Source organism: Azolla caroliniana, unplaced genomic scaffold, assembly GCF_043228905.1.
Source record: "Azolla caroliniana isolate FFs.n. ecotype wild unplaced genomic scaffold, voAzoCaro1.0.p SCAF_10, whole genome shotgun sequence".
In the NCBI taxonomy this organism is placed as follows: Eukaryota; Viridiplantae; Streptophyta; class Polypodiopsida; order Salviniales; family Salviniaceae; genus Azolla; species Azolla caroliniana.
This window is the reverse complement of record NW_028230445.1, coordinates 2,654,977-2,679,036: the sequence shown is the minus strand read 5'-3', so window position 1 is coordinate 2,679,036 and position 24,060 is coordinate 2,654,977.

Here is a 24,060-nt window from a genome sequence, read left to right as displayed (position 1 = left end):
CTCTCTCTTGCTCTTCGGTTCAAGACCCCCGTGGTCCCTCCTCCTTTCTACACGCAAGGGCGTAGCAACCCCGACAACGTAGTGGGCATTTAAAGCGCCACCACAGGACATAATTCTATTTTAAGTACGCGACATGCACAAACTCGAAAAAGGCGCCAGAATGCACAGACAAAAACCATTGCGCGTAGAGACCCTCTACTTTCGCGAACCCAAGAGCACAGAAGCACTGAAACGCTGCAAGATCATCAGACGAGAACCTGCGCACAGAGAACCCCCGCCTTCTGAACTCTCTCTTTCTCAACCCCACTCTCATCACCATCCATCCTCGCCACCGCAATCCGACCCTGACACAGAGATGGACCCGCAAACGCTGTCGGAAGCCGCCAAGACATGGCTGAAGCAACACGGGCTCGAGGGCTTCTTGATGATGATGGAAGTACCGCCACACAAAGAAGCCGACAAAGTGATCAAGGAAATCGATACAGATGTCATAACGGCAGAGGCGATTCGAGCGTTAACAGGCCTTCCGGAGGGAGGCATACTCACGATCGACAATCCAACCCCGAAGCAACTCATCAAGTATTTTGGTGAGTACTCTCTAGCCAGCAAGGGCTACTGGACACAGGGCGGCGGAGATATGTTGTTCCGTGAAATTGCTCGTGTGCTCCATGAATACGGCCACGTGTACCCTAGACCCCCTGTCATGCCGCAGAACCGGGCAGGGATGATCATCGCCACCTATAAAGGGATCAAGGTGGATTGGCCGGTATTGATTGCAGATGTGTTGTGTGCGGCGATCGAGATCGTCAGAGGCAAAGACAGCAAAGAAGGCCGAGACGGACGAAGGATATGGCACGCCGTAACGCAGTGGCTCACCTTGCTGGTGCCACCCGTTCAGACCGTCCAGCCCAAGAAGCGAGGAAGAGTGCCGGACGGCACACCAAGGACGGCTTCCAAACGGCAACAGTTGTTGGCCTCAAAGGCCACTAAGGGAAAGGCGGCGGATGCAGAACAGGCGGCAGCTGGAAGCGGCAACCGGAAGCGCCCAACCGAGGCGCAGGAGGAACCACCGGCACGGCCTGTAAAGGTCACACTCCGCCGACCGGTGAATCGAGAAGCGGACCCCTTGGCGGCCAAACTCAATGCCGGAGCTCAGGAGGAGGAAATAGAGGAGGAGCCTACGGAGCACCTCCAGCGACGGTCGTCGGCAAGGACCGTTGAGGCAGCCGGGAAACGTTCGGACCCTCAGACAAAGGGAACACCGGCTCCCCATACTGAGACTCCTACGCCAAGGAAGGAACCAGAACCGGTGCAGATGGCACCGAAAACAGAAGCCCGGGCACCACCGGCAACACCGGTAAGTCCCATCCCGCCAGAGCCGGAAAGGTCACTGCAGCCTCCCTCGGTCAGCCAAGAAGAAGCGCAAGGGGAACCAGGATAGCAGGATGGTCCACGGGCAGAAACGGAACTGCAACTCGGCGCAACCAGGCGGGACCACCCCTCTACAAGTGAGCCCATCTATCAAACCTTCGTGCAAGCACAACAAGGCACCGGTAGCCTGTGGCTCCGGTGGATAGGCGAACAGATAGCCGGAGCAATGGGGTATATAGAGGCGGAAGACAGAGCGCAAAGCGAACAGTTGCTCGTCACAACCGAACAACTAGAGACGGCCCGGTCCAGAATCCGGTGCCTTGAAAAAGACTTGGATCAGGTCACGACAGAGATGGCCAAAATACGGATCCAATCACCGGTGACTCCGGTAAGTGTACAGAATAAATAAACGGAACGACCTGTACATAGCAATAAGACCCCGGCAACGGAAACCGTTCCGGCGAGAGATGCGGCGCAAGCTCAGGAACTTGCGGAATTGAGAGAGGAACTTGCCGCACAAGAAGCGCTAAGGAGCCGTGAACGAGAATTGAAGACGGCGGTCGAAGCCGAATTAAAGAAGACTGTTGAGAACCTCCGCCGGGCATAGGAGAGCCTCCGGAAAGGCCATCAAGCGTACGACCGGCTAAAGGAGGAGAAAGACAAAGTGCTGCAGGAAAAGGACAAGCTGCGGAAAACGGCGGAAACAGAGATTGAACGGCTAAAGGAAGAGCTCCGCCAGCAGAAGGACCACGAGGACCGGGCCCGTCGTCAGATCAACGCACGGCTCAAGCAAAAGACAGATGATTTTGAGCACCTGCACCGAGACTACAAACGGCTGGAAACGGAGCATAAAGAACGGATGGCCGAGCTCCAACAGGCAGTTGATCGGGCCGCGACGGCGATCGCCGATGAACGGGCGGAAAATATAAGATGCTTGGAAGAGGCGGAGAAGGTCCGGATGGAGCTCCAGAGGCAGCAGCATGAAGACAAAGAGAGAGCATCAACAGTATTGCAGAAATTACAATGCACATATCAAAGGCAATTGACGCATTACAAGGCGCAGGCGGAGGACAACGTCAAAATCATCAAACAACTGAAGGAGGAACGGCAAGCGGTGGAAACCAAATCGCAATTGGGAACGAGCCGGATTCAGTCCATCCTCCGGGCATGGCTGAATCAGACGAAACACTTGACTGATGAAAGCTCCGTAAAATGGTGGACAAAGTGGGCACAAAACGCGGTGGAACTCCAGTTGCTACGGGCAGATGTGGCAAACCGGCGGAAGGAAGGAGATGACTGTTATACGTTGACTTCCGAGGACTTCACCGCCATACGGGACGAGCTGGCCGACGACTTCCAAGTCCTGGCAGATGAACAGCTGGCGCAGGTTAGGCAGCTCGTAGCTCAGCTGGACGATGATAGGCTGGACGCTCAAATCCAGTTTGAAAGCTACGAGCGGTCCCGGGTGCGGGAAGAAAAAGCACGGGAAGCGACAACGGTTAACCTTAGTGATGAGGAACCGTTGCCGGCTGAGGGCCAGCCGGGAACCAGTCAACTGGAGACCACTACGACGCAGGTGTCAGGAACTCTATTAAGGCAGAGAAGGAATTAGTACTAAAAGAAGGATTAGTACTATTGTTGGGAAATAGTACTAAGACAGAGAAGGATTAGTACTATGAGAGGTGTCGAACTTTGAGAGAAGGAATGAGTGAGAGAGAGAGAGAGAGAGAGAGAGAGAGAGAGAGAGGGAATGATGATGCGAAAGATATATGTATTATATGACGGAAGATATACAACAGTAGTTAGAAGGCTTAAGACTGGCGTTGAACCGATTTGGTTCGAACTAATGCCTTGCACCTCCTTTTATAGTGTCTTCAGGAATACTCTTGAAGTTTCTAGAATGTTCCAGAGAAATCTGGAATATACATCAATTTCCCAATAAAACCTAAATGAAAATAATATCCTTCAAATTACAATTCATAACCTAATGGTAAAGTCTCGACCCGTGTAACAAAAGGTTATGGGTTCGAGTCTAGTTATGACACTATCCCCCCTTTAAAACGACGAGTTTCACGAGTCGTTTTAGATTGAGGACCCGGTTTCCCGGGATATCGTCGATGGAAGTCTTCTAGAAGAGCACGAGCATTGGTCACATTCTCGATCGGTTCCCAAGTACGCTCGCTGGGACTATATCCTAGCCAATCGACTAGATAGTAGAGCTTGTTGCGAACAATCTTGGAATCGAGGATGGCAGCGACCTCATACTCAGGTCCATCTTCGAGCTCGATAGGAGGTGGAGGTTGTATAGTACGTCCTGGGATAGTGCTCTCGTGATAGGGTTCGAGGAGAGAACTATGAAACACCGGGTGTATCCGAAGTTGCGGAGGTAGCTCGAGACGAAAAGCGACATCATTAATCTTCCCGATAATACGGAGAGGACCTAATCGCCGATAATCCAACTTCTCACATGGGCGAGTAGTCTTGATGTGTCGTCGTAGCAGCCACACCCGATCTCCAATGTTAAAACTGGATGGAAGTCGATGACGATCTGCGTAGTCCTTGTGTGATTGTTGAGCTTGCTGGAGTTGAGTAGATAAATCCACTTGTATCTTGCGTAACCGCTCCAAACGATCCTCCGCGCAAGGATTTGTGGACACTTCTGGGGTTTTCAAGGACACACCACCGGGGATGATATCCCGTATAAGCGTAGAATGGCGTGACTTTAGTCGATGCGTGGATAGCGTTATTATAGGCAAATTCGGCGAATTGAAGAATATCTGCCCAGTCATTCTGATGATAGTTGAGAAAGCACCGCAGATACTGCTCCAGTGTTTGATTTGTTCGTTCGGCTTGACCGTCGGTTTGTGGGTGGTAGCCGGAGGAGAGGTTACAAGTGACCTTCAGCATTTTAAAAAGGTGCTTCCAGAATTTTGACACAAACTGGGGTCCACGATCGCTGATGATATTATCAGGGAGTCCATGATGCCGACATACTTCCCGCATGACAATTTCGGCGGTGTCTTCACTAGATATTTCTTTAGTACATGGTAAGAAATGAGCCATCTTCGTATATCGATCCACCACTGTGAGAATCGCACTGAATCCCTTAGAGACTGGAAGATCTGTAATGAAGTCAAGAGCAATGGATTGCCATGGCTTGCTTGGAATTGGTAATGGTTCTAATAAACCATATGGATGATGTCTTGGCATTTTCGCTCTGCAGCATGTATCGCAAGTCCGAACAAAATCTTCGACAAATTGTCGCATACGGGGCCACCAGAATGATCGTTGTACTAAATCTAATGTTTTAGTACTACCAAAATGTCCTGCTGTATATGTGTCATGGCAGTTTTGTACTACTCGAAGGCGGCAAGAACCATTAGGAACATACAAAAGTTCTTTAAAGAAGAGTAATCCATCACAGTATTTGAATTGCCGATAATCCGTACCTGGTGATTGTGATTGTGAACATGACGCTCGAGAGGGGTCAATTTGTGCTAGTATAGCTTGGGCGAAAGCGTCAGTCTTCAAGTCCTCACGTATAGTATTGGTAATGTCGGAATCCACGGGCATGTCAAAGACCTGTGCTGCTTGCAGTCGTGCTGGACCCAAGATTACTTGCTTCTGGTTATCGAAAGCTGGCTCACCGGGACGTGGTGTTAGATACGAACGCCGTGATAATGCATCTGCCTTCCCTTGGTGCTTCCCCGGACGATATGTAATTTTGAAGTCGAAGCGTGTGAGGAAGTGGGCCCACCGAGGTTGACGTCGATTCAGTACACGAGCATCTTGAAAGTAGGCAAGGTTCTTGTGGTCACTGAATACAGTGACCTGATGAGGAGATCCCTCCAGGAAATGCCTCCATTGCATAAAAGAATCAACTATTGCTAATAGCTCTTTATCATGAATTTCGTAGTTGATTTCGGCGGCGTCAAACTTACGGGAGTGGAAAGCCACAGGATGTAGCTTCTCGTCGTTACCCTGTTGTGACAGAATGCTCCCCAATGCGAAATCCGATGCATCAGCTTCGATAATGAATGGTTTTTCCGGATCCACATGACCTAAAATTGGAGCTGATGTAAACGCCTTCTTAAGACTCTCGAAAGCCATGTCCGTCTCTTTAGACCAAATGAATGATTGTCCCTTCCTGGTGAGCTGTGTGAGAGGCAGCACAATTTTTGAGTAATTTTGTATGAACTTCCGGTAGAAATTTGCAAAGCCTAGGAAGCATTGCACATCCCGCACCGAACGCGGAGTGTGCCATTCTATCACCGTTTTGACCTTGGCTGGGTCCATAGATATGCCTTCTGAGGAGATGACATAGCCGAGAAACTCCACTTGGTTGCACCCGAAACTACATTTCTCTAACTTTGCATACAGACCATGTTCTCGAAGTTGTTTTAGTACTAATAGTACATGAGAATCATGTTCTTCTTGGGTCTTTGAATAAACCAGTAGATCATCCAAATAGATGATCAAAAAATCATCCAAGAGATCTCGAAATATATCATTCGCCATGTGCTGGAAGACTGCCGGCGCATTAGTGAGTCCGAACGGCATGACCGTATACTCGAAGTGCCCATATCTGGTGCGAAACGCGGTCTTCCATTCATCTCCTGGTCGGATCCGTACGAGGTTATAGGCTCCTCGTAAGTCGATCTTCGTGAAGAACCTGGCACCGTTGATCCGTTCTAAAAGACTTGAGATAAGGGGAAGAGCATACCTATTTCTTACTGTGACCTTATTCAAGCCACGGTAATCTACAACGAGTCGAAGCGAGCCATCTTTTTTCTTGACGAAGAAAATGGGTGCGCCGGCTGGAGATTTCGAATGCCGAATGAAACCGTTCTCCAAATCCTCCTCTATATAGGCTCGAAGGACTTCTAGCTCGGTTGGTGACAAATTGTAGATCGGCCCCCATGGCGGCTCTTTTCCCGGTTGTAAGTCGATGGCGCAGTCGTACGGCCGATGATGAGGAAGTGTGTTGGCTTGTACTTTATCGAACACATCAGCATACTGACGATACTTCTCGGGAAGTTGAACGGTGGACTCCTCTTTGGTGGTGCTAGAGGGTTGTACTGATATTGCAAAGAGAAACATTTCCTCCTTGCGCCCTTCCTCACGCAACTGACGTAGCGAAATGGTTGCAACCTTCTGGGTAGATCCTTGGGTTTGTCGCAACCGGATTTCCCTTGTCCTCCAATCTATGTCTGGGTCATGTAACTCGAACCATGGTAATCCTAAAACTATGGGATGTTCTGGAATACTAATAATATTAAATGATACTACACATGTTAAGTTATCTAGGACAATATTAACGGGTTCCGACTCTTCTATGATATTACCAGAAGCAATGGGACGACCATCAATGACTACTACTGAGGCTGGACATGGGAGCTTTCTGAGAGATATCTGATGAGCTCGGGCAAAATTCCTATCCATGAAGCAAGAATTAGCTCCGGAATCTAGAAGGGCTAAGGTATGTACTGGAGGGGTACTTTTAGTACTAACTGCTACTTGGGCTACGAACACATCACTAACTTGCTTAGAGGGAATGGAACCACTAATGGGCTGCACAGATCTAGGGCTGTCCAACCAAACGGCTCCTATTTTGGCTGGACTTAGTCGTTTAACTCTTCTTCTAATTGGCTAAGGACATCAAATTTGTTTGCGAGATTCGGACTATTAGTACTATTAGGACTATTATGACTATGAGGATTATCAGAGATTCCTACTGAAATAGACTCGGGTTTAGTATAGTCAGAACTAACAATGACTTGGTTTACCTGCCTTCTTGGTCTATGGGGACAGTTTATCGCGATATGCCCTGGTCCACCGCAATAAAGGCATAATCGGTTTGTTCGGCGTCGTTGCTTTTCCTCCTCCGATAGCGGCCCACGACGACGTGTAGTGTCAATTTCCATTGGAGTTGGAGTACTTACTGGAGGCGCATTATGTGACTCCCTTTGAAAAGGTTTCGCTACCACTGAGGCATAGGTAGGCTCGGATCTTGCCCTCGGCATCTGAAATTGTCGTTCCGAACGTCGCTCGAAGAGGCGGTTGTCACATCTGACCGCTCGACTGATTGCTTCTGTTAATGATTTTGGCTCTTCAGGGAAAGTCAAGAGTAAATCCTTGACATCGTTGCGTAGACCATAGCGGAACTGCTCCATCAATGCTTGATCATCCCAGGGGATATCGGCGGCGAGTAGGCGGAAATCTGCAGCATATGCGGAGGCTGGACGGTCACCTTGGCGTAATCGCCGGATTTTGTTGATTACAGTCCTTATGCTGTCAGTATCTCCAAAACATGCTTTAAACTCACTTATGAATTCTTCAAAATTATTTAGTACTGGAGATTCCTTTTCTAGTAGCGGAGCGAACCATGCTAATGCTGAGCCATTTAACAACGTGCCTACTAAACCCACTCGTGATGCATCGGTGGGATATCGGGACGGATGCATTTGAATAACTAACCGTACCTGGTTAAGAAACCCTCTAAACTGCGATCGCGTTCCATCGAACTTCGTGGGAAGGCCAATCTTGGGTTCTTTATGAATCCCTTGTGCTCCGTGCCCTTGTTGTTGCATTGCTACGATGGTTGCTTCGAGTTGTTGCACGCGTAACGCAAGTTCCCCATGCTGTTGTTGCGTTTGCTGCTTTTCTAAGGAAATTTGCTGAAGATCCCCCAACAAGCTTTGATTTTCTTGTTCCAAAGCATGAAACTTCTCTTTCAAGCATTGAAATTCCGAGAAAACGGATTGATACTCTTCAGCGCTAACGGTGGCCATGGGATGAAGGAAAAGGGAAATAAGAGACTAGTAGGAAAGGAGGGAGACAGAAGGAAGAGGGAGACTAGTAGTAAAATCGGTTCAAACTGTCAGGAACTCTATTAAGGCAGAGAAGGAATTAGTACTAAAAGAAGGATTAGTACTATTGTTGGGAAATAGTACTAAGACAGAGAAGGATTAGTACTATGAGAGGTGTCGAACTTTGAGAGAAGGAATGAGTGAGAGAGAGAGAGAGAGAGAGAGAGAGAGAGAGAGAGAGGGAATGATGATGCGAAAGATATATGTATTATATGACGGAAGATATACAACAGTAGTTAGAAGGCTTAAGACTGGCGTTGAACCGATTTGGTTCGAACTAATGCCTTGCGCCTCCTTTTATAGTGTCTTCAGGAATACTCTTGAAGTTTCTAGAATGTTCCAGAGAAATCTGGAATATACATCAATTTCCCAATAAAACCTAAATGAAAATAATATCCTTCAAATTACAATTCATAACCTAATGGTAAAGTCTCGACCCGTGTAACAAAAGGTTATGGGTTCGAGTCTAGTTATGACAGCAGGGAGCAACGACGGAGACGCCGGTGTCAGAGACACAAACGGAGGAGCAGCCGCAGCAACCACCAACGGACCCGCCGCAGCAGACAGCAACAGAGCAGTAACAACAACAACAACAACAACAACCACTTCCAGATGAACCATTGGAGCCTCTCGAACAAAGCATTCTGGACATTTTGGACGAAGAATAGCAAGGGTCGGTTGTGGATTCGACTTACAAGGTACTGTCCCACGGGCGTGCCATGTGTTACCGGCCGGCAAAGGAGTCCAGAGTGGGAAACGGAGAGCTAATTAAGTAGTAGGAATGTGGTTGTAATTAAGCTATGAGTGTGGACGGACGGACCGGAATCGGTATGCCGTTCCGGATCCGGACCGATCCCGAACAGGTGCGAATGGCACCGTTTTGTAATACAGACCGGAAACCTATTTAAAGGCCCGGATACAATGTAATAGGGAGCAGTTAATTAATGAAAGCTTAAGCGTTGTTATCTCTCTGTGTTAATTATCGTTCTGTCTTAATTGTTATATCTTACGCGTGTTATGAAAGACGATCCTAATAAGTAACTTAATTAAGTCGGATTAAGCGTTGAAGTCTAATTCGGTTGCCGTAACACCCTTTGGTGAAGTGTCTCCCGTAGACACCCTGTGTTAGGCCATTGTCCAGCCCGAAGAGTTAACACCGCCATATGCCCAATGTCCTCCGCTAGAGGAATGCCCGTGGCAGCCCGCTTGGCCTCCGTTGTCGAATCGTGATGTCCCGATGGTGTTTCGCGTGGCCTTCGTCCTTCCGCCGCCGCCTTCCTTCTCCATGGTCTTACATCGCCGCGTCGGCTCGGACCGCCATGGTCTCCGGAACGGTGTGGAGGATCCCTTTCCGGCCTTCTCCGCGCTCGCCTTCCCGCTCCGGCACCTCCGTGTGCCACTACCCTCGTCTGTCGTTTGGTACTGCCTATGTTACACTCCTCATCGGCCCCATTCTGGCCTGATCGTGCATCGTTGTTCTCCCGCATACCGGTGTCCTTTGCATCCGAGGAACATCCCGCAGTAGCCCGCTTGGCCCTTCCCGTCGTCGTGCACTAGGCACTTGTCCCTTTGTTCTCGGCACCTTCCTTGTGCCGTCTTCCGCTTCCTTCGTTCGGCCTCGCCCGCGTTGAGCACCGTCCCGTAGTCACGCTTCGATCCGGCCCGTGATGGCCATTTGCGAGACTCTTGTTCTGTTCAAGGTGTGCCTTTCCAGTCTGACACACCTCCCCGTGTTCACCCCTATCGGCTCCTTCCGATACCTCGTGTCGTCGAGTCTCGTTCCCTGCCGCCACCGTCCTTCTCCCTCGATCTTACGTTGTCACGTTGGCCGAACTGTCGGAGCCTCCGGATCGGTGTGAGGGTCCCATAGGACCGGACTCCGTTTCTATGCTTGCCGAAAGTTGGGTGCCTTTTGTTTGAGTCCCTCCCGGACTCTCCTCGTGTCTTCCGCTGTCGTGAAGAAAACCGCCCACAAGAGGAATCGGAGGAACAAGGCGTGGGAAACGGCTCTACACACACACGCGCGCCAAGAAGTACCTAAGGACGAAGTAGGTACATACGAGGATCCTAGGTGGGTAGATTCGGTTGGTATGCAGTTAATGCCAAACGGCCTCTTGACGGGCTATAAAAGGAAGAGGAAGAATAGAAGTGGGGTATCTCGCGCGGAGAGGACGAAGTGCTGCCGAACCGATTTCGGAGCTTCTCTCTCACTCCTGCTTTCTCTGTCTTCTGCTCCATCGCGTACCTGTGCAGGTTTCGAGGAGGCTTGCGCTGTTCCGTGGAACGCCCCGAGTGCGTCCTGCAGCACCTCCGACCTGTTTTCCCTTTCTGTGCGTCGCGACATGCAGGGGTCGGCATCTGTTCGCCGCCCTGTTCGTTTTCGTTAGTGTATATTTCGTGCCCCACCGTGGGTTGTAATACTTTAGTCTGTTATTTTCTTGCATTCATAAGTACATATCTTTCGTTGTTGCGTCCATCTGCGTCAGCGTTTATTTGTGATCTCTGTTTGTTGGGCCGTGTCCCTGTGCAATCGTCGGTTCTGCGCAATCGGATCTTCGGTTCTGTGTAATCGGGTCTCTCTCTCTTACTCCTCTCTCTCTTGCTCTTCGGTTCAAGACCCCCGTGGTCCCTCCTCCTTTCTACACGCAAGGGCGTAGCAACCCCGACATCTTGGTGAACCCGACGTGAAAGAGGCGGCAGAAGAGTAGGAAATGAAGGGGGCGGATCTTGCAGAGGCCATGGCTTCGGCCGTGGATCGGATAGTAAGCGCGCGCGAGGGCACCGGCGCCCTCGATAGAGCTATTGAGGCGGTCGTCGGAACGATCGGTCGATTCACCGGAAAAGATGCCACGAAGTACCTGGCGTCCTACGGTGCGGAAATGTTAATGCGGGACATTCCGGAAGACAGGTGTCTTGCCGGTTTTCCCCGAGTGGCGATGCCGAGCATCCACGCGGAGGTGCTCGAGGTGCGGGCGGAGAGCCGTACCTGGGTGGAGTTCGAAGGTCGGCTCCTGGAAAAATACGGACTGGACGACGCGCTCCGGCTTTCGAAGCGAAGCTTCATGGAGTGGGTGGAGTCTCCCGGGAAAGGAAGGAATGCGTCGGCACTCCTCCGGGAGTTCGAGGAGAACTTCGCGCGCCTTTCAGCGCTTGACAGGATGGTCCTGGATACAAGCCGGGTCCTGCTGTTCGTCAAATCGGTTGACGAGAGGGATCGGAGTCACGTGGGCGCCCTGCTAGAGACCGAAGACGGGCTGACAGCCGACTGGGCGGCGGTCAAGAGAGCCTGCGGCCGTTTCGACAAACGGCGAGAATGGGAGGATGACAGAGCAACCGGGTCGGGCTCAGTTGCGGCGAGGAAACTCGAGCCGGCGCAGCCGGTGCGAAGGGAAGAGACTCGGGAGTGGCTGGAATCCGGTTCAGCTGCGACCGGCGTGATCAGAGGCTCGACTGGAGGAGCTGCGTTGGAGGAACTGACGAGGGCGATAAAAGACCTCCAAATCGCACAAGCCCGCAGAGAAGGCGGAGGACCTGCTCGTGACCGACGGCCGGCGGCAGGGAACAGGTGCATGTGGTGCGACGGGGTCGGCCACATCCGAAAAGACTGCGGCGACTTCGCAGAGGCGCTGAGGAACCGGGTGGTGTACCTATGGGAAGGCCGGGTTCACGCCAACGACACGAGAAGGGCCCTAAACCGAAACGACGGGCGAGGCGGAATGAAGAGGTTGATGGAAGAGGCGGCGGCCCGACATGCGGAAACCGTCCACTACTCGGCGTCGGCCGGTATTCGAGTCGGGGGCGGCGAGGCCCGAAAGGAAAGCAAAGCCGGATTCTGGCCGACGATGCTGGAAGGCCTTGCCGGTGCCGGGCTTAAAAGGGAGGAATCGGACCGTGCGGAGAAACGGGTACGGGAGATGACCGGGTGGAGCGACCCGGTCGAGGAAAAGACGGGCTTCGTGGAAGCCGCTTGCCGGAACTACGAGGCTCTGGTAGAAGAGAAGCGGGTGGGGAAACCCGGGATGACCGGGCCCTCACAACGATACGAGACCCGGTCCGGGCCACGACGGGACGAAGCCGGCGGGGCCGGTACGCAAGATAAACCCCAGAAGGGCGGGTACCGTCTGGGGACGGAGATAGAAAGAACCACGGACTTACGAAAGGTCCTAGAGGAGCGGATCCTCGACAGCAAGGTGGAGCTGTCATTACGGGAGGTGCTCGGAATCGCGAAGAAAGAGTTCCACGACTCCATCGTGGACTTGGTCAAGCGGAAGAGGCTGTCGACGGAGGAGGAACCGGAAAGACCGGTAGAGGTGCGGACGGCGCACCTGGACGACATGGCGCTGGAAGACGAGTGGGCGGAGAGCCACTATTCGCGGCCACACTGGGCCCGAGCGACCACGGAAACCCCGGTAAAGATCGGCGATGTCCAGGAACCGGTAGTAGCTTTGGTGGACCACGGATCGGAAATCAACCTGATGTCCATGGACTTCTATAAGAAGGGCAAATGGCCGATCAACACCAAGCACGGGTGGAAGATAAGGGCGGCGACGCGCGCCACCGAGGAACTTCACGGGGCCTGCCCGAATGTACGGGTCAAGATCGGCGATGTCGAGATAGACCAGCACTTCTTCGTGCAGGAGTCGTCATCGCACCCCGTCATACTGGGAGAGCCGTACATCACGGCGGCTCGGATGGAGACCAAGGTGCTGGACAATGGTTCGGCCTATGCGCGGGTCAAGAGCCAGGACGGGCGCCATTCGGTCCAGTTTTTGACGGTTAGGCCGAACCACGAGCGTAACCGCGACTCCCTCGGTTCCGATAACCGAGAGGATTTTTAGAGAGGGCTGCCAAGGCGTGGGGCCGCGACAGTCCGGACACCCCGAGAAAACCCCACACCTGTACGATAAAACCGAAGAAACCTTGTACCGTAGGTAGGGAATTTTTGTTCTCCGACAGCGGAGCGTGTACGATAGTCGGCATCGGCGGCCGAGAGAAGACAAAGGCGGAGGGGAGACTTCGAGCGTGCGGAGTTCTCGGCCCTGACGAGGAAATCAACGGAGCCGTGGAGGCGGTCTCATTCGACGACACCTTGGGAATGCTGGGAAAGGTAGTCGAAGAAGGCCTTAACGAAGACCGGACGATACCGGTGTGTTCCGAGGAGATGTACGAAGTCATCGCGGACTTCGGTCGAGGGCTCGAGTCAGTTTGGACGGCCCACGTAAGTACCAAGTACAAGACTGTGGACCGGAAGGTAAGGCCAGTCGCGGCACCCTTACCGGAGGACAGCGCGTCGAGAATCAAAGGGGTTGCATCGGACCCTAGTCTACGAGATCCGGCCTGCATAGGGCACACCTTCACCGACGAGACGCTCCGAGAGCTCAAAATCGGTGGGGGCGGGTTCCTACTGCCGGCGGAGGAAGACCGGTTTCGGAGAATGCTCGGAAAGCACGGGAAAGCCTTCGCATTCTCGCCGGAGGAAATCGGGTGCGTTGACCCGACGATCGTGGAGCCGATGGTGATATTCACGGTACCGCATGTACCATGGAATCTCAAGCCAATCCCGGTTCCGAGAGCTCACATCCCGAAGTTGATGGAGCTGTTGAGGCAGAAAGTTGATATGGGAATTCTCGAGCCGTCGAGCGCCCCATATTCGAATCGATGGTTTACCGTACCGAAGAAAAACGGTTCGTTGCGCTTCATCCAGGACCTGCAGCCGGTCAATCGAGTGACCATTCGGAACGCAGGGATCGGACCGACCATAGACGAGTTCGCGGAGGCCTTCGCCGGAAGGTCAATTTACTCGGTCGGGGATCTATACTCAGGGTACGACCAGTTCCAGCTAGCCGTGGAGAGCAGAGTCATTACGACGATGCGAACTCCCCTCGGCCTAGTTCGGATGTGTACACTGCCGCAAGGAGGGACCAACTCGGTGGCCCACATGGTGAATGCGATGAACAAGGTTCTGAGGGATTGTATCCCGGACATCACCATGCCGTTTCTGGACGACATCCCGATCAAGGGATGCCTGGTGGAAGAAAAGGACGAGACGATCGGGACGGACGGATGCCGGCGATTCGTGGCGACGCACATCGACGACTGCGAGAAGGTGCTGCAAAGGCTAGAGGATGCGAGACTCACCTTCTCCGGGGAGAAGTCGGCCTTCGGGCAGTCAGAAATCATGGTGGTCGGACACCTGTGCGGACCATACGGCCGGAAACCGTCTCCGGCAAAGGTAGAAGCCATCTCCGCGATGAAGCCCGACTGCAGCTCGGTCACGGAAGTACGAAGATTCCTGGGGGCATGCGCATTCTACCACATATGGATCCCGCATTACGCCCACGTTGCGGAGCCGCTATACGGATTACTGAGGAAAGGGCGAAGATTCGAATGGCTAGACAAGCACACGGAGTCGGTCCGGAAGCTGAAGGAGGCTCTTTCGGCAGCACCGGCGCTCCGAAAGGCCGTCTACGGGAAGGGCACCCCAGTGTACATAACGGTTGACACGAGTCCGACCGGAATCGGGTGGGTCATCAACCAAGAAGACGAGGACGGCAACCGGTTTCCGATCCGTTTCGGCGCGAAGGTCCTCAGCGAACGGCAGCGAGGATACGCCCAGGTTAAACGCGAACTCTGGGGTATCGTTTCGGCGGTGAAGGCCGACAAAGACTATCTGATCGGGACGGAGGTAATCATAGAGACGGATTGCATGCCGATCCTCGGCATGGTTTCCGGATGCGCGACGCCGGACCTGGCAATGCTCAGGTGGATAGCGTATATCAAGTCCCTAGACCCGGTAATACGACACATTTCCGGGAAAGACAACGCCATGGCCGACATGCTTTCAAGGGCGAGATTCGATAACGAGGACGGCATGGTTTCGAAGGACGAAGAGGTCGGCGTGGACTTCTTCGAGACTGCGTACATAACGACCGACGGGATGAGCACTCCGGCGCTTAACGAGTTCGACGCGAGCAAGTACGACGGGGAGTGGCTGCAGATCGGCGGGTTTTTGAAGACAATGACGCCCGATGCGTCATGGACAAAGGACGAGGCCAACCGGATCCGGAAGAAAGCATATCGATTCTTTCTCCGAGATGGGCATTTGTGGAAGCACCCGAAGAAGAGGAACGGCGTCCCGCTCCGGGTGGTGGCGATGAAGGAAGAACAGGAGGAGCTACTGGCGGCCTACCACGACAGCCCTTGGGCTGGACACCGTGGAACGTGGGCGACGTTTGAGAAGCTGAAGGGGAAGTACTGGTGGCCGGGATTGTACCGGGACGTGCATCGGTTCGTGTCAACTTGCGAGAGTTGTCAGATGCACTCGATAGTCCGACACCGGGACGGGCTTCACCCTACGTACCCTCCGACTATCCACTTCAAATGGATGGTAGACCTGGTGACGATGCCGATGGGGGTAGGACAGATGCGGTATCTGGTCCTAGCGCGGGAAGACCTGACGAACCAGGTGGAAGGCCGAGCCCTTCAGAACAAGACGACCGCGGCCGTGTGTCGGTTCCTGATCGAGGACGTGATATGCCGGTACGGGTGTGTCGGGAAGATCGTGGCTGACCGAGGGGAGTTGGACGCCGAGGAAGCCGCGGAGCTGTTCGATCGGCTGGGAGTCAAGCTCTCGCTCACCACTGCGTACAACCCGGAGGCGAATGGAAAGGTGGAGCGCGGACACGGGCCGATCGTTAAGGCGCTGGTTCGGGCATGCGGAGGCCAAGTCGGTAACTGGCCGCGACTTCTACCTTATGCTTTGTGGGCCGACCGGACTACGCACAGTTCGGTAACCGGGTACATGCCGACAGAGCTCATGTTCGGCCAGAAGCCGATCATGCCGATGGAACGAACAATCTCCTCGTGGGCAACGGTCGACTGGAGGGACGAGATGAGCCGGGAGGAGTTGTTGGCAGCGCGTATACGACAACTCGAGCGGAGACCGGAGGACGTGGAGACGGCTGCAGAAAAGATCCGGGTGGCGAGGATAAAGAACAAAGCCAGGTTCGACCGAACGCACCGACTCCGACCGAAGAAGATCGAAGAAGGTGACTGGGTGCTCGTCTATGACAGCAGCCTCGACAACCAGCACCGAGCAACGCGGAAGTTCGCACGGAGATGGTTCGGGCCGTACACGGTACAGAGCGCCAACGACAACGGGACGTATCATCTGGCGGAACTCGACGGTACGAGAATAGCGATACCCGTGGCCGGGAAGAGGATCAAAGCTTTCAAGAAGCGGCACGACGACGAACCCGACCCGATTCTCCTGGACAGCAGCGACGACCGACCCGAGGCCGAGGAAGGGCCGGCAGGCGAAGAGTAAAGGCGGGCCGGTTTTCTCCGTGCCAACTTAATTTGGCGCATGCCGGTGGATGCGCGGTTAGGTGGGGGCGGATGTCGTGAAGAAAACCGCCCACAAGAGGAATCGGAGGAACAAGGCGTGGGAAACGGCTCTACACACACACGCGCGCCAAGAAGTACCTAAGGACGAAGTAGGTACATACGAGGATCCTAGGTGGGTAGATTCGGTTGGTATGCAGTTAATGCCAAACGGCCTCTTGACGGGCTATAAAAGGAAGAGGAAGAATAGAAGTGGGGTATCTCGCGCGGAGAGGACGAAGTGCTGCCGAACCGATTTCGGAGCTTCTCTCTCACTCCTGCTTTCTCTGTCTTCTGCTCCATCGCGTACCTGTGCAGGTTTCGAGGAGGCTTGCGCTGTTCCGTGGAACGCCCCGAGTGCGTCCTGCAGCACCTCCGACCTGTTTTCCCTTTCTGTGCGTCGCGACATGCAGGGGTCGGCATCTGTTCGCCGCCCTGTTCGTTTTCGTTAGTGTATATTTCGTGCCCCACCGTGGGTTGTAATACTTTAGTCTGTTATTTTCTTGCATTCATAAGTACATATCTTTCGTTGTTGCGTCCATCTGCGTCGGCGTTTATTTGTGATCTCTGTTTGTTGGGCCGTGTCCCTGTGCAATCGTCGGTTCTGCGCAATCGGATCTTCGGTTCTGTGTAATCGGGTCTCTCTCTCTTACTCCTCTCTCTCTTGCTCTTCGGTTCAAGACCCCCGTGGTCCCTCCTCCTTTCTACACGCAAGGGCGTAGCAACCCCGACACCGCGTAGTCGGGTCCCGTTTCCTGCCGCCACCAACCTTCTCTCTCGGTCCCATGTTGCCACGTTGGCCGAACTACCGGAGTCTCTGGTTAAGTGTGGGGATCCCGTAGGACCGGACTTCCTTATGCCCATTGTCTTTGTCACCTCGCCGCCACCGTCAGTATCTTGGTCTTACGTCGACCGCGTTGCCGACTGCCGAAGTCTCTAGAACCGGTGTGAAGGATCCTCCGCAGACCGCCCTTCCGTAGCCCTTGCCTTCGTCACCTCGCCGCCACCGTCAGTATCTTGGTCTTACATCGACCGCATCGCCGACTACCGAAGTCTCTAGAACCGGTGTGAAGGATCCTCCGCAGACCGCTCTTCCGTAGCCCTTGCCTTCGTCACCTCGCCGCCACCATTAGTATCTTGGTCTTACGTCGACCGCGTCGCCGACTTAAGCTGCAGCCAACCCTAAACGAACACGAAGGGGAAGCAGAAGAAGCAGAAGAACCCTAACCCTAAACCTACCGGTATACCCTCTAATCCAAAATGGGCAACCCCTTTCACAAAAGGCGTTCCCTCCCTTTTATAGAACAAGGAGAGGGATGCGTTACAATGTGGGACTAATCCCGACTTCCATGGGATCGTATGTCCCGACTTGACTACTCTTCGGCGCCATAAAGGCGCCCTCGATATTCACACCAAATGTACATGGGTGCGTACACACGCTGCACCCCGCCGATGTAGACAATGTTTCCCGATTTTCGCCTATGGCCGAAATTCTTCACGACAACGCGGAGACCGTCCACTACTCAGCGTCAGCCGGTATTCGGGTCGGAGGCAGCGAGGCCCGGAAGGAGAGCAAAGCCAAGTTCTGGCCGACGGTACTGGAAGGCCTCGCCGGTGCCCGACTAAAGAGAGACGAGGCGGACCGCGCGGAGAAGCGGGTCCAAGAGGTAACCAGGTGGAGTGACCAGGTTGAAGAAAAGACGGGTTTTGTCAAAGCAGCTTGCCAAAACTACGAGGCTCTGGTTGAAGACAAACGGGTAGGTAAAACCGGAGGGGCCGGACCCTCACAGAGATACGAAACCCGATTCAGGCCGAAACAGAACGAGGCCGGTGAGACCAGTGCCCGGGATAACCACAAGAAGGGCGGATACCGGTTGGGCATGGAGATCGAAAGGACCACGGACCTACAAAAGCTCCTGGAAGAACAAATCCTCGACAGCAAGGTGGAACTGTCGTTACGAGAGGTGCTCGGAATCGCCAAGAAGGAGTTCCACGACTCCATCGTAGACTTGGTGAAGAGGAAGAGGATGTCGACGGAGGCAGAACCGGAAAGGCTGGTTGAGGTGCGGACGGCGCACATAGAGGACATGGCGCTGGAAGACAAGTGGGCGGAGAGCCACTATTCGAGGCCACACTGGGCCCGAGCGACCACGGAAACCCCAGTGAAGATCGGGGATGTTCAGGAACCGGTGGTGGCGCTGGTGGACCATGGCTCCGAAATAAACCTGATGTCCATGGACTTCTACAAGAAGGGGAAATGGCCGATCAACACTAAGCACGGGTGGAAGATACGGGCGGTGACGTGCGCCACCGAGGAACTACACGGGGCCTGCCCAAACGTGCGAGTCAAGATCGGCGACGTCGAGATAGACCAGCACTTCTTTGTGCAGGAGACGTCCTCGCACCCGGTCATACTGGGAGAACCGTACATTACGGCAGCGCGAATGGAGACCAAGGTGCTGGACAACGGGTCAGCTTACGCGAGGGTCAAGAGTCAGGACGATCGTCATTCGGTCCAGTTCCTGACGGTGCGACCGAACCACGAGTGAAACCGCGAGTCCCTCGGTGGCGAAAACCGAGAGGATTTTTAGAGAGGGCTGCCAAGGCATGGGGCCGCGATAGTCCGGACACTCCGGGAAAACCCCACAAATGTACGATAGAGGCGAAACCGAAAAAACCTTGTACCATAAGTAGGGAGTTTTGTTTCTCCGACAACGGAGGGTGTACGATAGTCGGCGTCGTTGACCGAGAAAAGACAAGGGCGGAAGAGCGACTTCGGGCGTGCGGAGTTCTCGGGCCCAGCGAGGAAATCAACGGAGCCATGGAGGCGGTCTCCTTCGACGATACCTTGGGAATACTGCGAGAGGTGGTCGGAGAGGGCCTTAAAGAGGACCGGACGATACCGGTTTGTTCAAAAGAGATGTACGAAGTCATCGCTGACTTCAGTCGAGGGCTCGAGTCGGATCAGACGGCCCGGGTTAACACGAAGTATAAGACTGTGGACCGGAAGGTAAGGCCAGTCGCGGCACCCTTACCGGAGGGCAACGAGTTGCGAATCAAGGGGGTCGCGTCGGACCCCAGTTTACGAGATCCGGCCTGCATAGGACACACCTTCACCGATAGAACGCGACGGGAGCTCAAAATCGGGGGGGGGCAGGTTCCTACTGCCGGCGGAAGAAGACCGGTTTCAGAGAATGCTCGGAAGGCACGGGAAAGCCTTCGCATTCTCACCGGGAGAGATCGGGTGCGTAGACCCGACAGTCTTGAAGCCGATGGTGATATTCACGGTACCGCATGTGCCGTGGAATCTCAAACCAATTCTGGTACCGAGAGCTCACATCCCGGAGCTGATGGAGCTATTGAGGCAGAAAGTCGATATGGGCATCCTCGAACCGTCGAGTGCCCCGTACTCGAACGGGTGGTTTACCGTACCGAAGAAGAACGGGACGTTGCGCTTCATTCAAGACCTGCAACCAGTCAACAGAGTGACCATTCGGAACGCAGGAATCGGACCAACGATAGACGAGTTCGTGGAGGCCTTCGCCGGAAGGTCGATCTACTCGGTCGGTGATCTGTACTCAGGGTACGATCAGTTCCAACTAGTCGTAGAGAGCAGAGACATTACGATGATGCGGACTCCTCTCGGCCTAGTGCGAATGTGTACCCTACCACAAGGAGGGACGAACTCGGTGGCCCACATGGTGAATGCGATGAACAACGTGCTGAGGGATTGTATCCCGGACATCACCATGCCATTCCTGGACGACATCCCGATCAAGGGATGTCCGGTGGAGAAAAAGGACGAAACGATCGGACCGGACGGATGCCGGAAGTTCGTGGCGACACACATTGACGACTGCGAGAGGGTGCTGCAGAGGCTAGAGGACGCGAGGCTCACCTTCTCCGGGGAGAAATCGGCCTTTGGGCAATCAGAGATCATGGTCGTCGGACATCTATGCGGACCGTATGGCCGGAAACCGTCTCCGGCTAAGGTGGAAGCCATCTTCGCAATGAAGCCCGACTGTACCTCAGTCACGGACGTACGGAGGTTCTTGGGAGCATGCGCGTTCTACCACATATGGATCCCGCATTACGCCCACGTTGCCGAGCCGCTATACGGGTTGCTGAAAAAGGGGCGAAAATTCGAGTGGCGAGACGAGCATACGGAGTCGGTCCGAAAGATGAACGAGGCTCTTGCTACAGCTCCGGCACTCCGAAAGGCTGTCTACGAGAAAGACACTCCCGTCTACATAATAGTAGATATGAGTCCGACCGGGATCGGATGGGTTGTCAACCAAGAAGATGAGGATGGCATTCGGTTCCCAATCCGGTTCGGTGCGAAGGTCTTCAGCGAGCGACAGCGAGGATACGCCCAGGTTAAACGCGAACTCTGGGGTATCGTTTCGGCGGTGAAGGCCGATAAAGACTATCTGATCGGGACAGACGTGATTATCGAGACGGACTGCCTGTCGATTCTCGGCATGGTTTCCGGATGCGCAACCCCGGACCTGGCAATGCTCAGGTGGATAGCGTACATCAAGTCCCTGGATCCAGAAATACGACACATTTCCGGGAAAGACAATGCCATGGTCGACATGCTTTCGAGGGCGCGATTCGACGACGAGGGCGGCATGGTTTCGGAGGACGAGGAAGTCGGCGTGGACTTCTTCGAGGCGGCTTACGTAACAACCGAGGGGGGGAGCACTCCAGCGCTTAACGATTTTAACGAGAGCAAGTACGATGGGGAGTGGCTGCAGATTGGAGGATTCTCAAGGACGATGACGTCGGACGCGTCATGGACAAAGGACGAGGCCAACCGGATCCGGAAGAAAGCGTACCGATTCTTTCTCCGGGACGGATACTTGTGGAAGCACCCGAAGAAGAGAAACGGCATCCCGCTCCGAGTACTGGCGATGAAGGAGGAACATGAGGAGTTGCTGAAGGCCTACCACGACAGCCCCTAGGCTGGACACCGTGGGACGTGGGCCACGTTCGAGAAACTAAAGGGGAAGTACTGGTGGTCGGGACTATACCGGGACGTGCATCAGTTCGTGACGACTTGTGAGAGCTGTCAGATACACTCCATAGTCCGACATCGGGACGAGCTTCACCCTACATACCCTCCGACCATCCACTTCAAATGGATGGTAGATTTGGTGACGATGCCGATGGGCATAGGGCAGATGCAATATCTGATGCTGGCCCGGGAGGACCTGACGAACCAGGGGGAAGGCCGAGCCCTGCAGAACAAAACGACCGCGGTCGTGTGTCGGTTCCTGATCGAGGACGTGATATGTCGGTACGGGTGCGTCGGGAAGATCGTGGCTGACCGCGGGGAGTTGGACGCCGAAGAGGCCGAGGAGTTGTTCGACCGGTTAGGGGTCAAGCTCTTGCTCACCACAGCGTACAATCCGAAGGCGAACGGGAAGGTGGAGCGCGGACACGGACCGATCGTCAAAGCGCTAGTCCGAGCATGCGAAGGCCAGGTCGGGAACTGGCCACGACTGTTACCCTATGCCTTGTGGGCGGACCAGACAACGCACAGTTCGGTAATCGGGTTCATGCCGTCAGAGCTCATGTTCGGACAGAAGCCGATCATACCGATGGAACGGACGATCTCCTCTTGGGCGACAGTAGACTGGAGAGGCGAGATGGGTCGGGAAGAACTGCTAGCGGCGCGTATACGGCAACTCGAGCGGAGGCCAAAGGACGTGGAACGAGCGGCGGAATGACTTCGGACGGCGAGGATGAAGAACAAAGCCCGGTTCGACCGAACGCACCGGCTCCGACCAAAGAAAATCGAGGAAGGCGACTGGGTGCTAGTCTACGACAGCAGCCTCGACAACCTGAACCGAGCAACACGGAAGTTTGCGAAGTGGTGGTTCGGGCCTTACGTGGTAACGAGCGCCAACGACAACGGGACGTATCACCTGGCGGAACTCGACGGTACGAGGATGGCGATACCAGTAGCAAGGAAGCGGATCAAAGCGTTCAAGAAGCGCCACGACGGCGAACCGGATCTAAGAGGTCTGGACAGCGACGACGAACAGTCCAAAGCAGAGGACGAACCGATGGACGAAGAACCAGAACCCGGACCGGTTTTCTCCAACCAAAACCCAATTTTGGCGCATACCGGTGGATGCGCGGTTAGGTGGGGGCGGATGTCGTGAAGAAAACCGTCCCTTAGCGCAATCGGTGCATAGCGCGCGTGAACCGGCTCTTCACGCGTGCGCGCCCTTAATGTATATAATAGGGAATTAGGTACATAGGTATATATTGGGTAGTTAGATTCGGTAGGTAGGAAGTAAATGAGGGAGATGGCTCCCTTCTTGACGCTATAAAGGAGAGGGAGACGCAGGGGAGAAAGAATCGCGCATTGAGGAGGACGAAGTGTTGTCGAACCGTAACCGAACGCTTCTCCTCTGTTCATTCTCCGTCACTCTTCTCTGCAGGATTTCGAGAGGCTCGCGCTGCTTCGAGGAACGCCCGTGTGCTTCCGGAAACACCTCCATCCTATCCCCTTTCGTGCGCAGACGAACAGGCATCGGCATCTGTTCGCCGGCCTGGTCGGTTGTAATCGCTCGCGTGCACTGTTGTTTTGTGTCATTTGTTAATATACAAACATTCGTGTCTCTCTATCTCTGTGTCCATTCGTGTTTTCTGCGTTGACGGGCCGTGTCCCTGTGTTTCTTTGCTCATACGTTACCGGTCATCTCTCTCTTTCTCTTTCCCCTCCTATCACCTGCTCTTCGGTTCAAGACCCCGGTGGTCCCGCCTCGTTTCTCCACGCACACGCGTAGCAACGCGACACCGCTCAATCTGGTTGAGATAGGACTCTCCTCGGGTATTGACCTTAGTTGATCATCGTATGTGTTGTCGAGGTCGTTCATAGATGATTTAGGAGGAATCGGCTCGGGTTTGTACCATGATGTTGATTCGTCAAAGACGACATCCCAACTTACACAAACCTTCCAAGTTGAGGGGTTATAGCACTTGTACCCCTTTTACTCCAGTGAGTATCCTATAAGGATACATTTCTCTGACTTCGGGCCGAGCTTTTGTCACTTCTCGTCGGGGATGTGCACGTATGCAATGGAGCTGAATATCCGAACATGTGACAGATCCGGCTTCTTTCTGAAAAACTTCTCGTGTGGAGTAAGTTCGTGCACACCCGATGTCGTACACCGATTCATGAGGTATACGGCCGTGTTAGCCGCTTTTTCCCAGTACGACTTCGGCATGTGCTTTTCTTTCATCATGGCCCGTGCTACTTCAAGGATGTGCCGATTCTTTCGTTCAGCCACTCCGTTTTGTTGCGGTGTGTGACGACAAGTGAATTCTCGCCGAATTCCTTCTTTTCGAAGATATGTTGTGAACGCATCGGAGAAGTATTCCTTTCCTCCGTCTGACCGAAGACATTGTACATGACGCCCAGTTG